We start from the raw sequence: 17,412 nt of genomic DNA, 5'->3' as shown, positions 1-17,412 counted from the left end.
TTTAACAGCACCTTCATCAGCAGACATGAAACACCAATAACACATATCTGATGGTCATGAAAAGCTTCACCTACTGATTTTTACTCAGCTAGCTGTCTTTAAAGACATAAGAGTTGGCCAAGTGGGGCATTTTCCTAGCCAGCTGTCAAGCCCCAGAATACATACTGTACAGAGTTCTAGGGTGCTTCTAGATAACCTAGTTGTTGAGCATTCATTCTGATTGGTTTGTAGAGAGGCTCGATGACACTGCGACAAAGCAAAAGTTGCCACACACTTTCCACTGCATTTCCCCATCCCTTCCCTTCCCTTACTGCAGAGTCTTTTGGGGAAGCAAGTTTGTTCCACAAGAGCTCTAAACCAGCTTTAATTACACAACCTGAATTTGCTGGTATGTGGTTGTCATTATTTTGGGATGGGATTCAGTCTGGAAGTGCCCCTTTGTTCCTCGTAAAAGGATTACTGTCCCTATGAATTCTATCATCATCATCATCATCATCATCATCATTTTAATGGACTGTACTGGCTACCTCTTCCAAATGAACTAACTTGGGGATCAGAAAGTAGCAGAAGTGAGCAAGCACCACACAGGGAAGGTTGAGGGTTTGAGAAGAGCTGCTCCTCAGTCCTTTTCAGTAATGTTGACCATTTAAAAGTCTGGCCTTCAAAAGCTCCTGGGCCCCCGATGCAGCTGCCCTGATCATTAAGAGATACAATTGCGGGGGCAGAAAAAGCGAAAACAGGCCTGTACATTCCATAGGGGTTTTGTTCCAATTCAGGCTCGGCTAAAGGCAAAGGGGATTTTGCTCATTACTTTCCCAGCACAAGAAAACATTTTGGTTTGCAACAAAGAAGCTGGTTAAATGGGTTCTTTATCCCCCTCCATCCCTTTTCCTATTATTGCTAGTTAATTAGGCACTGGCCATCCAAGTCCCCTTCATTCACCGCTACAAGAAATACAATCAGAAAAGCAGGTGTGTGGTATGACCTTTGCAGTTGGCACTGCAGCACACAAAGGGAGTGTCTGCCATAGGAGCAGAGGCGCATTTTCTAGGGTGGTCGTGTTAGAAAGAAGTCTCAGATATCATACGCCTAGATATAAAGGAGTAGGAGGTGGAGGATGACCTCCATCCACCCACTTTTCAAAATAACCTATCCATACACAAATACACAACTACCCAGTCATTCAGTGACTGGCAGCTGTTTACAGCAAGTAAAATGTAGAGCTCCTTGCTATAGCATCATGCGCTTCTCAGAGGCACTAACCACAGCTGGATTGCCAACTGACCAGAAAACCCCAAACTGGCTTGGTCTGCCATATTTGCTTTTATTAGCTGCTTGATCTGCCAAAATTAGCAGGTGGAACTTTTTTTAGCCCGGAGGAAAGTGTTATCGGCTGCTCCTGTCTGCAGAAATCAGCAGGTGATTTTGTATATATATAACAGCATGTAGATAAATATTATCACCTGCTGGTGTTTGGACACCCAACGGCTGCCAAAGGCACAGCTAGGGAGGCTGGTTGAGAAGCTGATAAGACCATACTAAAATGCCCAGATTTTGGCATATCAGGCTCTCCAAATGTACCTGTGAAGTGGCTCTCTCCAACAATATGCTATCAAAATTCAGCTGATTGCCTTTTTGGCAGAGTGTGCTTAAAAGCAACAATCCTTCTTAAGCAGAGGGAGATCCGTTGTACTCAGTGGGACATAAGAAACATGTTTAGGACTGTGCTGTGAGAGTGTCATCAGAAATCAGAACTCCACATGTATGCTTGTACCCATGAGATTGGCACCACATACATATTAAGGAGGAGGGCTTTTTATGTGGCTGGTATGCACTTTTAAAAGGGAACAGACTTCATTTGCAGATTCCCTAGTGGCAAGAAATCCATGTCTTCCGGAGTGCTGGTCTATTGTAACTGTGCTGTGGGCTGAGAAGTCAAACTTTTCGATTTCTTAGCTTCCCTCAGCTGTTGGCTGGGACACCTGTGGAACCTGACTGTGAGAAAGTGTCTCTAATTACCTGGTGGCTGCTCTCGGCACGCCTAGTTAACTACCATCACTCGGTGTATCTTTCATGGAAATGGCTCTGCATTCTGCTCAGAGCATTTATTATGATGGGCTTTTTGCAAGGCAATGGAATCTTTGGGCCCTGGGTTTGAAAGCAGAGGTCTGGTGTGTGTTTTTCTTAAAAAAGGAAACATCTCACAACAACTGAGCTGTATCCTGAGCACTGCAGTGGCTGTTCTGACCTCTGGATGGAGAGAAGAAGCCCAGAAGTATAGAGACCAGTCCCTTCACCTCTGTACGTTCATTTGCTAAGTATTCCTTGCCACATTCACCCAGCTAAGTCTCGCTATACTCTAGCCTCTTTTTCATTCACCGTTGGTTACAAAATAAATATGGATGTTTGGTTTTATTAAATGAAGGAGGGATAGCATTAAGGAATCTGTATTTCACACAGCTTTGCTGAGGTGCCCAAGAAAGTGGATTATTCCTCTGTGTAGCCCATGGCTTTTAGCCCTACATGAGTTATGAAAAGCAATCACATAGGAATAAAAAGCCATAGACCACAGCAGAGGGCTTAAGGAGGATAAGCGGAACGACTTTAGAAAAATACAAAAGAAGGGGAAGAAAAGGGGCCACCTTGACTGTGTCTCCAGTGTTCCACATTATAGAGGCATTCCAGGAAATGCTACCTTGGCTAGTCATGTCCTCAGTAATTGATCTACCGGTACTTTGATAGTTTCCAGTCTACTCTAAGCTCAGCCCTAATGAAATTTCCTTTGTCTGTTTGCGCTCATCTCTTGAGATAAGCTTTTAGTGGCCTCATCCTGCTTTTGCAAAGCAGGGGATATCTTAGAATGAGTCTCAATAAATTCAAAAGTGAAATCCACAAGTTCCTGATTGCTTCTGCAAGCCCCATGTGGAGCCAGATAGCACAGCCCATATAAAAGTATCCAGCACTGCTAGGATTTGGCTAATGGATCAGCAGAGCATGTTGACTGCTAGACACTTGGGAAACTGGCTGTACTTTGAAGAACTTCTGAAAATAATGATGCACTCCAAGCTCTTCTGAAAGAAGAGGAGTAAAATGGATTTGACAAAGATCATATAGCGCAAGTCTAGGACTGAGCCCAGATATTTTCACTGGATGAATTAAATTTGAAATCAACCTTCAAATCTTTTTGTATTCACTTCAGATTCTCCAATTCAATTCAAAAAATCTCTCTTAAGAATTTAAAAGTTTACATTTAAAACATTTGCATGTATAAACATGTATAATTTGCTTGATCGTTGCCCCTTTCATGAAATATCACAGCAAGGAATCTGTTTGCTAACTGTGACACAAAGGGAAGAGGAATTGCCAAGCCTCTGAAAAAGCCAGCTCTCAAAGTATTATATGACAAATAGCCCCCAAACCAGTCACAGCTGGACATTTGAGTAACATTGCACCATGCTGCACACTGAAATCAGGATATGCCAAATTGAGTTTGAAAATTTACTGTAGCCCAATTGTTCCGCATTTGTATTTTTCCTACAAGACACAGTGAGGCAAGCAAGGCCAATTTCAGATATGCACTCCCTATGCTCACAACTGTAGGTTTTATGTGTATGATGCTCAGCGGCTCAATGCAGAGGCGCAAAACTGCTGGCAATTTTCTGTAAGATACGGAAAGATAATACATCAGTGAAAGAGAAGCCACTTGCTATTCTTTCAGCAGTGAATTATTTTCCAGCATTTTCCCATAAGCATGCATTTCAAATGCCCCTTTGTAGGCATGGCAGGCAGCAGGCATATAAGAAAAAATGCAACTTTGAATACAAGCCCACAACTTGAGTGTTTGCACAAATATGCAATGTTGCCTTTCAGTCTGAAATGTGTCCTCTGTGAATGTTATGCAAGTCAGAAAGGGAGAGGGAAATACTTTTTTTAAACCAAATGTACATTTTCCAGTCAATGTAGGTTTTAATTCAATTTACAGACACAAGAAATGCGAGACCTGATTTAAGCATCACTCATGAAAATGGCCTGAAATGAATGAATGCCAGCCTGTGGAGCTCTGAAAGGTGTACAAAACAAGACTCTCTCTCTCTTTTTGTAGTTCCCAGACAAAAGGGATAAAGAGAGTTGCACTGAGTGTACGATTTCCACCTCCCGCGTTTCAGGTGGATGGTCTCTCTCCTCAGCTGCCTTTTCAAAGGAACCTCTCTCGGTGCTTAGGCCGGGGAAACTACAAAAAGAAAGAAGGGCTCTTGGAATAAGGAAAATGCTTTAATTAGAGAAGAACAAAATCTCCCCAGTGCTCCTTCCTACAGATGGGAACAGTTCCTGCTCTTTAATGAATGTGTCTGCACCTTGTGCTCAAGATGGGATTTGTGGGCTAAATCTGCCGAGCGCCTGTGGAAATCAATGAACTTACATGAGTTTGGCCAGCTGAAGGTTTGGCTCTCTGCCTTTTACTTTTCTCTCTGTACAAACACTGCTCTGACTCATGCTTGCTCAACAACAGTGCTTATTTACTAACTTAACCAAGACAGGAGGATGGCTGGTAGAGGAAGAACTTCCACATCCATCTTTTGTTCCTTCCCCAAGACTTCTGAAACTGCTATTTTCAAGCAACCTCAGAAAGCTAGTGTGCTCTGTCTGTCTGTCTGTCTGTCTCGGCAGTGAACCTTGCATCCTACAATGTGGAACATCTGGTATGACTTTGCCTAACATTGCTGGCTATCGAATCACATGGGCTCTCAATTCTGACCTAACTATTCCCTTCCAAAGTCAGAAAAAGTATGTATATGTGTGTATTTATAGGAAAGTCATTATCTCTATGAGAGCAATAAGCAGCAGTGTGTGTGTGTGTGTGTGTGTGTGTGTGTGTGTGTGTGTGAAGATGTCCAGTGCATGACCTGCTGCAAAATCTAGGCAAGCTCAGATGAATGATCCCCATCGCCCATAAACACCCATCACAAATACATGACAGCCAGTATGATGCAGTAGATGAAGTGTTTGGCTTAAGAGGAGAGACCTGGATTCAAACCCCCATTCAGCCATGAAGCTCAGCCAAAGTTGATTTTAGGTCAGTTACTGTCTCTCAGTCTGATCTACCTTATAGGATTGTTGTGAGAACTCTCTCTCTCTCTGGAAAATAAAACCCCTAGGTGGCTGTCACCAATGGAAGCAAAGGAGGTGAAAAAACTTAATATGGAATTGAAATGGCCAAAATACTGTGAAATTTTAGAGCAAGAGAGTGGAACAATTAAATTGCAGAGTTTTGAAAAAATGTAGTCTAAAGTACGAGATTGTCTTCATTACTATCAAACAATGGAGGTGTTTAAACAAGACAGGAAAATTGGCTTACAGATGGAGAGATCAAAATTAGAAACCGAACTGTTAGAACCCAATACAAAGAATTTGTCAAGAATGTATAACCTGCTGTTGAAGTGGAATACACTAGATGAGACAGTCAAATCAGCTATGATCAAATGGGCACAAGACATTGGTTATGACATTATGTTTGCTGACTGGGAACAGTTATGGACCACCGGTATAAAATTCACGGCATGCAATGCCTTAAGAGAAAATATTATGAAAATGATTTATAGGTGGTACATGACCCCAGTCAAGCTTGCAAAAATTTACCATCTGCCCAATAATAAATGTTGGAAATGTAACGCGACTGAAGGTACTTTTTATCACCTTTGGTGGACTTGCCCGAGGATTAAAGCCTTCTGGGAAATGATTCATAATGAAATTAAGAAGGTACTTAAATGTACTTTTCATAAGAAACCAGAGGCATTTCTCCTGGGCATGGTCGGCCAATTGGTGTCAAGGAAGGATAGGACGTTTTTTATGTATGCTACCACAGCAGCAAGGATTCTTTTAGCAAAGTATTGGAAGACACAAGAACTACCCACACTGGAAGAATGGCAGGCGAAGGTGATTGACTACATGGGATTGGCGGAGATGACGGGCAGAATCCGTGACCAAGAAAAAGAGACGGTGGAAGAAGATTGGAAGAAATTTAAAGTATATCTCAAGAACTGTTGTAAAATTAATGAGTGCTAAAATGTCAAGGGAAAGGAAAAAATATAGAATTACAGCTGTAATTGACTAAGTATGAGAAGAAGCTAAAAAAAGAAAATGAGCAATTAGTTAAATTGGAGTGAGGGTTGTTGGAGAAATTTTAAGACAGGGATGCAGAAAAGGGGACGTAAGGGGAAGTCTGGGAAGCAAGGTTTATGAAAAGGAGGTTTTGAAATTATACATGTTTATATGTTTTGTTCGTCTATGTATTGTGTGTTGTTTTGTTTTCTAATTTGTGTTGGAAAATCAATAAAAATTATTATTATAAAAAAGAGAACTCTCTCCTGTCTCTCTCTCTCTCTCTCTCTCTCTCTCTCTCTCTCTGTGTGTGTGTGTGTGTGTGTGTGTGTGTGTGTAAACTATGTATAGTGCCTTGATCTCTTTGGTGGAGGATAGGGAAATAAATAAATATGTATACCTTTCACAGCTGCAGTGGGTGCTCCTTACTAGCTCACTCCATAGTGCTAAAGAAAGCTGAATTGATCATGAACGAACACAACACAAAATACCCTTTCTTGTTTAACATTTTGTTTTAAAACTTTGATTAGTGCATAGTTCATTTAAGTGCAGAAATTAGGGTGGTTTGGTTGTGTCCATCACAGGAGACACGGCTGGTAGTGCCCTCACCATATGCTTTTATAAGGTCATGTATCATGGACAATGTCCTATAAAACAGTCAGTACAAAGCTGTAATCTTCTGTGCATGCTCTGTGTTTCAAACTGTATGTCCAGTCATAATTCCAACAGCTGCTAAGATGATCTCTGTCTTATATATGCACCTTCCATTTCACTGCAACATCTGTTAACTTTATTCTCTCCTTTTACACAGGCCGGAAAGCTACATGTCTAGCTGCATTTGTATGGGCAGTGGCCTTGTGTGTTGTCTTCAGGGCATGCATAATATGCTATATGTACGATATATTTTTCCCCACTAAAAGGTCATGGGAATGAACCATAGAATGCAGCTCCTGTTTTCCAGAAGAGTCATGCAAGCTTAAAGTGAGGTCTCTCTGGAAACTTCTCACTTCTACCAGCTCATACTGCAGTTAGGTAATTTTAGACTCTGAACTTTATGTACCGGTATTTAGGGGGACTGCTCTCTTTTAAATGGTATCCCTTACTTAAAAAATAAAGTAAGATGTGGTTAGCTAAGCCCACAGTGTTTTGGGTCCTCCTCTCCCATTCATTCTGATTCATGGTGTCCTGGACTTCTGCCCCAGATACCTATTCTGATGATATCACTGCTACCAGCCATGCAACCACCAGGAGCAAGTATGGCAGTTGAAATGGCTCCTTTACTTTACAGCCTGCATAGTCAAAGATGGCAGTATTCTGCACTATGGTTGTACAGAGGGGGAAAAAAATATGGAGGCCTCCCATTCTGCTCCTCCTGCCTACTCAGTAGGGGTGTTCAAGCATTACCTTCATCAGGTGTACTATATGTGTACCTGTGTACACAAATAGCTGAGCTGTATGCTCACAGTTATTCTCATGTAACATAATGTTCAGTAGGTGTGCAGTCTGTGTATTTTTAACAGTTGGCTGTACAAGTCATCAAGTGTACACCCTTTCAGACAAACAATTGTACATGCATAGATACAGCCTGAAGGGAATTTCAGCAATGCATACATAAAGGCCAGATTCACAAGTGATGCTTGAACATTTTTGGATTTTCCACTATAAACCAAATTTAAAAACCTGCTTTGACTGAGCTCATATATTAAATATGGCACGTTGGCATCATTAATCACAACAGGACATCCCATGCTAACAGTACAATCATATATGCTTGCTCAGAAGAAAGTCCCGCTAAGTTCACTGGAGATTAGTCCCAAGTAAGTGTTCAAAACCTTAAACTACAAACAGTATTCATACTTACCTGTGAATAAAGACCACTGGATTTAGTGGGACATGCAGCTTGTTCAATGCACAAAAAGTCATCTTAGCATGATTTGTGAAAGCACCAAAAGTCATAGCCTTTTATTCCAGATTAATGAGCTTCAAATCACCTACAACTCTATGTTCAATACTAACACAGATTAGTCTTCTCTATGGAGCCATCTCCCCTCTAAAGGCCTTTTTGCAATTGCTAAAAACTCAGCTAATTTCTCTGATGTTTGCTGGTCATTTGTACCAGTTGGTTGTATTTCTTAATTTTCTTCCTTCCCTGGTCTGTCGGCCACTGTTTTAGTATCATAATTTGTATCATAATTTTAATATTTATTTGTTCTTATTCTTTTTTACTGTAAACCGCCTTGCGATTTCAAATGAAAGGCAGTATAGAAATATTTTGTGTGAAAAAGAATAAAAGAATAGGTGCACGCTCTGCACGTAAACGTACACAGAAAGCCAACAAACCCTCCAGCTCTTTTGCCACACTTCATCCCCTATGTATTGGCTATGCAGTTGCAAATAAGGGTAGATACAGCGAGTCAAGGCATAAACGAACCAGAGTGATCTCGAACCTGGTGCTCCCTAAGCGCTCACCTTTCACCACCACCTCCACTTCCCCCCTGCTGCCAAACCATTCGTCGCCATGCTGCACATACAGCATGCACACCCCTCTCCAAATTAAAAGGACCGAACCTGAGACTTATTCTGAAGTCTCTGGTCTGACCACTAGACGCAGAGGATCTCACCTTCAGCAGACAAAACCCCCTGGCAGCGGAGAGGGTGCCAAGGCAGGCAGGTGAGAAGGATGCAGGCCTTAAGGACAGCACCAGGTAGCAGCATCAAGCCCTCAAGCTGGTGACAAGAAGCCAGGCCAGGCTTTGTCTATCCCATCAAAGCTTCAGGAGGTCTATCCCATCAAAGCTTCAGGAAAAGATTGTCCCGCTTGTAAGCACCCAAGAAATCCAGCTGGTGGCTAGCCCTGAGCATGCTGCTTTCCACTCCAGCTTCGGAAATCTGAGCTGTGTGTCCAACTAAACCTGACTCATTTTGTGTGTGTGTGTGTGAAGCCCCGGACCCCTCCCTTCCCGTCATCTCCCCCCTCCTCTCCCCTCCCTCTAGGTTCCTCCGGCAGTAGCCAAGCAGCTACTGTTGTGCTTCATACTTGAACTGATTCCGCATCAAGGCTCTTGGCGGTGGTGGAGGCAGCCGGGTGGGGGGGAGGCTGGGAGAGATCAGGTATTTCTCCATTCCTGACTCTGGAGGGCCCTGGTAACAAAGGCTCTATTTAACCAGATCCTGTGAAGCAGAAACCTCTTGTATCTACTTCACTGCCTTTGATCTAACTCCCCCAGTGGGATGTGTATTAGTCATGTCCCTCCTGCTAAGCTGTTGCAGCCAAGAACCTGGGGTGTAAGCTCCCCTCCACCCCTCCCCAGCTTCTCCTGTTTTGGAAGGCCTCTCCTCCTCTGTGGAGGCATGGCAGAAAGGGCTCACCCATCCCTGTCTGGTCACAGCTGTTTCCCTGCCCTACAGCCTCTCCCTGCCCCAAACAGGCAGCGCCTTCCCAGCCTCGAGATTTTCAAGGATGAGATACAGACACTTATCCCTGCCTTTTATCACTCGCCCAACCATTGAAGTGACAGCATCAATATTCTGCTATGCCTTAGAGCCCTCTTTTATTATGAGCTTTTTTCCCCTTGCTGTGACTAAGCACCTTGCAAAATCCATTCAGTCCTGGCTTAGCATCCTGAGAACATTGAAGCTGGTGGATGCGTTTCTTTTTTCCAAAAGGGCTTTACTGGCAGCTGGACAAGGGGCAAACAAAGGAAATATTTGACTGGATGCCTAGATCTTCTGGTACTGAATGTGCTTTTTAAACTCCTGCCTTGTGAAGATCCTCTGCTGTGGCTCCTTTATCACAAAAAACTTTTTTTGGGGGGGTAGAGGCATTGTGGGGAGATATATCTTAAGAGGATGTGGTTTCTGGATTATGGGACCCAAGAAGCAGAGCTAGCCTCCAACAGCTACCAGAATTTCCCCCCACTGATAACAAATGCCTTAATAGCTTAGATCAGCGTATTGTCAGTGACTGAGAAAACATTTATGTTTTCCATTGACCAAGTGCAGGCAAGTCTCTCAGAATTTTTAAGTCATTCTGTTCTTCTGGCATCCTCCTACATGGTCTTATTTCCAGTGCAAAAAAAAAAAAGAAGAGCTAGTATGGTGCAGTGAAGTCTTCCCCAACCTCTAGTGCCTTCCAGATGTTGTTGGACTACAACTCCCACCATCCCTGACCATTGGCTATGCTGGCCTGGGGTTATGGGAGTTGTAGTCCCATCTAAACATCTGGTAGGCACTAGGTTGGGTAAGGCTGGTGTAGTGGCTAGATTGTCATTTGGATTGTCCGTTGGATGACCTTGGACCAGTCACTGTCTCCCAACCTAATCTACCTAACAGGATTGTTGTAAGGATGAAATAAGGGTAGGTAAAAGGTAAAGGTAAAGGACCCCTGACCTTTAAGTCCAGCTGTGGAAGACTCTGGGGTTGTGGCGCTCATCTCGCTTTACAGCCGTTTGTCCGCAGACAGTTTTTCCAGGTCATGTGGCCAGCATGACTAAGCCACTTCTGGCGCAACAGAACACCAAAACCAGAGCAGCACATGGAAACACCGTATACCTTCCCACCGGAGCGGTACCTTTTTATCTACTTGCACTTTTTCGCGTGCTTTCAAACCGCTAGGTTGGCAGGAGCTGGGACTGAGCAACGGGAGCTCACCTTCTGATCCGTGAGCCCAAGAGGCTCAATGGTTTAGACCACAGTGCCACTTGCATCCCTTTGAAATAAGGGTAGGAAAGAACAATTCCAGGAGGTCATTGGAGGAAGGATGGTATAAAATGTACTTTAAAATAGTAAACAGAAAGTTCAAAGAGAGCATTTATCCTGGCAGCACACCTGTGAGGTAGGTTAGGCTGTGGGATGGAGCATGGCATTTGAACCCTGATCTCTTTAGTCCTGCCTCACAAGGTTGTTGTGATGAGAAAACGAGAAGGGGAAGAACACCATGCAGGCCACCTTGAATTCCTTGGCAGAAAGGTGGGGTATTGTATTTATTTATGATGTTTATATACCACTTAATCGTTCACATTTCTAAGTAGGGTACATAAAAACAGAACATACAGAAAATGAAATAACAGAATAATGCAAACTTATCATAAAACTGAACACTACGTTAACATGCCTGCTGGAACAAGCAGGTCTTAGTCATGGGTCTGAAGTTCAGCAAGGAACTTCCCTGCATGGAAGAAGGTCCACAGGTTTGGGCCCACTGCACCCTAAACATATTGAGTTTTTCTTGGTGCAGGATTTGGATTGCTTGGGCACATACTTTTTATTTTTGCACACAGCTTTTAAGATGTCCCACAGAACTGGAGGAGAATGTAGTTAAGAATGTGTCTTCCAAACTTCCCACTCCTACCAGCCACAACACTTAATTCCTCCATTAACTCTGTTGACCTAGATGTCTCAGTTCAACATATAGTCAGGTGCATCCAAGTCCATTTATTTCAGTGATCTTAGGAGCACAGAATCAAAGAACTGAAGTATTGGAAGGGACCCCAATGGTCATCTAGTCTAACTCCCTGCCCACAGCCGTCACTGGGTGGGCTCAAACTGCCAAACTTCTGGTTAATAGCCAGATCTACCGACACACTGTGCCAGTTGAGGGTCGCTCAAATGGGAGTTGCATTGACCAAGAATTAAGCCTGGGCCTCCCGAATGGCAGTCAAGAATTCTACCACTGAACCACCAATACACCTTTAAGTAATGCTTGTAGCCAATGTGCTCTAAGAAAAGCTTATGCACTTACATGTAGACTGCATTGCACTGTGAGAGATGGAAATGCTGCCACCACTTCAGCCTGGCCAAGAAGATTAAGTCCCACAATGGAAAATATACCATTAATGTGCCCAAAAAATCAGATTAAGCAAGGAAGGCTGGGAGTCCATAATGTCTTCCCCACAACTTCAGCTATGGAAATAAGAAACTTGTCTGAGGAGAGGGGATTTTGGTAACATTGGGATGTGAAGTCTAGAAAGGCTACTCATTGCTAGGCTAAATTAGGCCCATTTAAAAATTCTCTTATTCCTAGAAAATGCATGGAAAGTACCTAGCTTATGTCATCAGAACTAAACTCTGTGAAGAGCTGGCACTAATCCACTTTCCATGAAGTTCACAGATCTAAGTTGAGGACAACCTTTCACAATTCTGGTGTCTGCCTGAAAGCTTTTTCATGATTCAGTTGGATAGACTTGCAAGATAAACATGAAATGCAGATCCTGCAGGATCCCAATGCTGCCCCTCAAAGCACATTCCTATACATGCCTACTGAGAAGGAAGGCCCATTAAGTTCAGCTAGGCTTACTCCTAGGTAAGCTGGCATAGGGCTGTAGCCTTAGTCCCTTGGTGGTGGCAGTGAAGAAAATGGATGGTGGCAAGAACGTTCTAAAATGTCACATACTGAAATTTTCTGTATCCAGGTTGTTTATTCCATTACTGACACCATTTCATCTGATTCATTAAAAAAGTTGCAGTCATTTATTTTATTCTCTCTTTTTTTTAAATGCCTCAAACTTTGTCAAGGTGTCTCACAGACACACACACACAAACAAACTTTGTATCTAGTTGTGTAGAATTTGACAGACTTGATCTCATAAGATGATTTCTAAAGGCCTTGCCATGCCTGCTAACGTTGACCAATTCTGTAAAAAAGAAAGAAAGAAAGTTAAAGGTATTTGCCCCATTTTCCCCCATTTCAGTCAATGAAGAAGAGTCCTGAGGTCTGGGAGGGGGCAACAACTGTCTCCTTGTCTTCCCTCCACACCCATGGACAACCATGGGTGGGAGGACTGGCAGAATGGGTGGCAGAGCAGGAGGATATTGGGCTTTTCAAGTGTTCAAAGTTAAATGCTTGAAGAGACCTCAGGGGCTCCCCCCCCCCCCCGGGCCTTCAGCTTGAACATTTCAAAAGCTCAAGGCATTTTTTGAGTGAACCAAAGCTTGCATATCCCTAGTCAAAACATCCGTATCAAATCTCAAGTGGGAGCATTAAATAAAACTTGGCTAGTCTGAGGAGGAGAATAGTGCATAGTCCAAAAAAAGAATGGAATAAAATCTGTCTTTGGAGATGATGTTTTTGCAATGCAACTTCAGCTGCAGGATTCTCTGCATATTTATTCCATTGCTTTTTCCTAACATACATCTGCAACTGAAAGACGGAGAAGAGAAAGGCTCTTATCCGTTTTCCCAGTTACTTTCTCAGTACAGAAGATTATAATTAAGGTAGATGGACCTTTGAGCTGGACTGTGTAAAGCTGTTTTCTATTGTCTAAAACAGCATGAAAATTAGGAGAGATAGAAATCCTTTTTAATAGTTTGCTATCCACTATTTCGGCTGTCAGAGGAGGACGCACTACCAAGCTTTATTCTCAGGATGCAATGAAGATGCCCTTTAGGGGAATTTGGCTATAATTCCTGTCCGCTAAAAAAGAAAAGTAAAATTGCATCACACTGGCAATCTCACTTGTATATGCAAGGGCCATAGCTCAGTGGTAGAGCACATGTTTTTCTTGAAAAAGACCACAGGTTCAACCCATGGCATCTCCAGTTAGGGTGGGAAGGGACTCCAGCCTGATATCCTGGAGAGCTGCTGCCAGCCAGTGTAGACAGTACTAAGCTAGATGGACCAGTGCTCTAGCTTGGTATAAGGCAGCTTCCTGTAAACAGTGGTACCTCGGGTTAAGTACTTAATTCATTCCAAAGGTCCGTACTTAACCTGAAACTGTTCTTAACCTGAAGCACCACTTTAGCTAATGGCACCTCCCACTGCCGCCGCGCCGCCGGAGCATGATTTCTGTTCTCATCCTGAAGCAAAGTTCTTAACTATTTCTGGGTTAAAGGAGTCTGTAACCTGAAGCGTATGTAACCTGAAGCATATGTAACCCAAGGTACCACTGTATTTGAAATACCCGGCTGGCCTACCCTTATGAGCTTAAAGTACCTGTGCTTTGAAAACTGCCCGGGTGATTTATCAGCCTTTAGGTTTAGGGCATCCACAAGCTTTCACTGCCTCCTTTTGAGGGGCTGGGATATAAAATAGCAAAACTGTTTGTAAAACAAAAATCTCACAGATTATATACGTGCTCTGAGTCTCTGACATTATAAGGCTTTTGTGAGGCCTTCAATCAGCAAGAATGTCGTGAGCCCCCAGCAGTTTTGTTCCATGGCAGCTGGGGGTGTGAGTTGCTAGTTTCTAAAACTCAAGTCGTGGGAGATGTCCTATTGTGTGCCCCTAATATTGTGAGGCACCAGTTAATTTCGCCCCCAGCTGCCTCCTCCCTTTGCTCTCTCCACCTCCAGCCTCTCAGGTGCTTTCATTCCACAGGTTACGCCTGGTCTCCAAGGAGCTGAGAGATTGCAGGGAGTGTGACAGAATGCCCATTCTTCTCCCAGCTCTGTCCCCTCTGAGAGCTCATTGTTTACCATGACTACACACATTCTTGAGCTTCTGATGAGACCCTTGTTACCATCCAGAGGCAGGTTAAACAGTACATGCCAAGGAAGGAAAAGAACTCCTGGCAACGCAACTGACAGTCGTACTGGGCCCACATCACAAGCCACCCACCAGAGCTCTTTCCTCTGGCTGTAGAGCTCTCTGAGCTTCAGAAGAAAAGGATGGGGGGGGAGACATCTATTTAGAAGGGAGGGGAGGAATCCATCTGTATTCTCTTCTTACGATAAAAGGCTGAGCTTGAAGTACATAATGATCTGGGAGCAAAAGGGGATAGGAAAATAGGAACACAAGAACCTGCTCTATACTGTGTCAGACTGTTGGGTCCATCTAGCTCAGCATTGTCTACATTGATTGAGAGTCAGAGTGCTGTAGTGGTTAGAGTGTTCGACTAGGAGCTGAGAGACCAGGGTTCAAATCCCCACTCGGCCATGAAACTCCTCAGTTGACCTTGGACCACTCAGAGCCTTGCAGCCAAACCTACCTCACAGGGTTGTTGTGGGGATTAAAGGAGGAGGGAGAGAATCATGTCTTGAGCTCCTTAGAGAAAAACACCGGGTATAAAAGCAATAAATAAATAGATAAAATTGATTGGCAACAGGTCTCCAGGATTTCAGACAGGGTTCTCTTCCAGTCCTACCCGGAGATGTGCCACTGAGTCATAACCCGTCCCTCCTGGGCTCACTGGTTTTCAATGTCAGTGTTCAAACAGGACACACTGTGGGAAAGGGCAGGCCATATTCACCTCCCTCCACCCTCCAAATCATCATAGGCAACCCTTTCTCATCTAGGATTAAAGAAAAGGGATTGCATGTCAAAGCGTACAGTTTTCGAATGAGGCTTGAGTCCCAACATCTGGGAAATTAAGCATTAAACAAAGAATATATTTAACCAATTAAACACAGAATATATTGAAGACAAAGAAATGGAAGGGGGGAATGCAACTACACAACAAAATGTATTGTCACATGCTTCTTTTTCTTTTATATTTAAATCTCTCGTGGTGCTCACAATTGGGGTCTAATTAATGCAGCTGCACAAAACATAATCAAGGTGGGTGGGGGAAATCTAAAACCAATGTTCAGAACAATTTTTAAAGCATGGGAGGTGGATGAAGAAAAATTTCTACAGCACAACATCAAGGAAGCGCAAGTTAACACATTAGTCTCCAAAAGCTAGGAGTACATTAAACCGAGGAGGCTGTCTTGGACCGAGTCAGTTTTGATATGTACTTTATTGCATCTAACCAAAGACGAAACCTCAACCGACTAGCAAACAGCAAGATATAATGCAGATTTACAATATTTGTTAATCATCTATTATAAAGAAAAGCCATGTCCAACATATTTACCACACAATTAAACCAATTCAGTTAAAACCATTAACAGAATTCATATTTTTAAAAAGGATACATAGTTTCCTGGCAACATATAGGTAATATAAACCTGGTTATTTACAAATAATTGATTGTTATGTTTTAACCCAATACTGTGGGAAAATATTTGATTTTTGTTGCTATTATTAACATTTTATTGATTAAAAAAAATTAAGCAGAACTTTCCACTGTGGTGCAGAAATGCTGTAAATAAGAGGAGCTGCAATGTTTCCATGTCCACTCTTCACCCCCAACACTCCCCTTAGCCAATTCCCCTTAGCACTTCTCCCCCAGTCCTGCTGCTGCCTCACTACCCAGGGTTAAACCATGGTTTGGCTTAGCATTACATCTGAATCCAAACTCATGGTTTGTGTCCTCCCAGACAAATCACAAGTGATAACTCAAGATCAAACACTGATGGCGGCTTGCAGATTGTCTGGAGTGAGACAAACCACTGGCCCAGCTTTGAAAGTAACACTAAGCCAAACCAGCCCCAGGAGCAGGGGAGAAGTGCAACAGCTGTGATCTTCAGCCCAGGAACCTGCTCATTTGTGCTAAGCTCTGGCTAAGCAAACCAGATCTATATATATAAAGCTGAACCTGAAATCTTCCAACCAAGAGGAAAACTAGGTGCAAGGATATGTTAACCAGGACAGACCCAGAAGGAAGGCAATAACAAAAAAGGGAAAGGGCAAGAGGAGAAAGAGAAAAATAATTTTATTATTATTATAGGACACTAAATTTCCTCCTTATGCATTGTGGTACAGCTGTATAGTACCGTCTTTATCACGTCAGTCTACATAGAAATCAAGAAATACTTGACATATTGCTGTGGTCACATAAGGGACAGAATAGCAAATAGTGAATTATATGCCTGATATGATTACATCCCAAAAGGTTTTTGCTCCTACTGTTAACTCCCTTCAAGATATACAGATGGCATTACTTGAAATCTAAGTTTTGTGAAGGCCCTGGAGAAAGGTCAGCAACTGAAGATAATATGCCCTCGCACGATCTTTCTTAATCTTAGCACATGCCACGTCAAACGTTGGTCCATCTAGTTCAATATTGTCTACCGTATGGCAGGGTTTCAGGCAGGAATCTTTCCTAGTCATACCTGCTGATAGTGGGGACCTTCTGCATGCAAAGCATGTACTCTGCCACTGAGCGACAGCCCTTCCTCAAGTAATAACTAATCCATCATAAAAATGTAGTACAGACAGAGCCTAGACAACAGTGAATCTCCTGTCTAACTTGACAAAAGATAAAGTGGATCTATCGAACCACTGCGCTCCATTCTGCAGTACAGTAGCATAATAATGTCACATTTCACCATCACAGATCTGAATCAACACATTAGGCTGTGAATTATTATTGGAAGAAAACCAGCTGAGATTGTTTATTTTAGGAGGGATGCCCACTTTTTGGCTGACAAAGCTGAATTATTCATTGACAAGCAAAGTGGTTTGCAAGGTTCATGTGACAGATTCATAACAGA

General features: G+C 42.9%; 1 protein-coding gene across 3 annotated transcripts in view; it reads right to left on the bottom strand.

Moving 5' to 3' along the window:
* Positions 1-17,412, bottom strand: part of BLACAT1 (BLACAT1 overlapping LEMD1 locus) — an 82,274-nt gene that overhangs the window by 20,877 nt on the left and 43,985 nt on the right. The window contains exon 1 of one of the 3 annotated variants that reach the window (XR_014565927.1): positions 8,721-9,028. The exons of the other annotated variants lie outside the window; for them this stretch is intronic. The gene's annotated coding sequence lies outside the window, so the exon portion shown is untranslated. Of the gene's footprint in view, positions 1-8,720; positions 9,029-17,412 lie in introns of those variants that run through there. 3 annotated transcript variants of the gene reach the window in all.

Source organism: Podarcis gaigeae, assembly GCF_964106915.1.
Source record: "Podarcis gaigeae genome assembly, chromosome: 6".
Taxonomy (NCBI): domain Eukaryota; kingdom Metazoa; phylum Chordata; class Lepidosauria; order Squamata; family Lacertidae; genus Podarcis; species Podarcis gaigeae.
The sequence above is the reverse complement of the archived record's forward strand: the minus strand, read 5'-3'. Positions and strand labels throughout refer to the sequence as shown.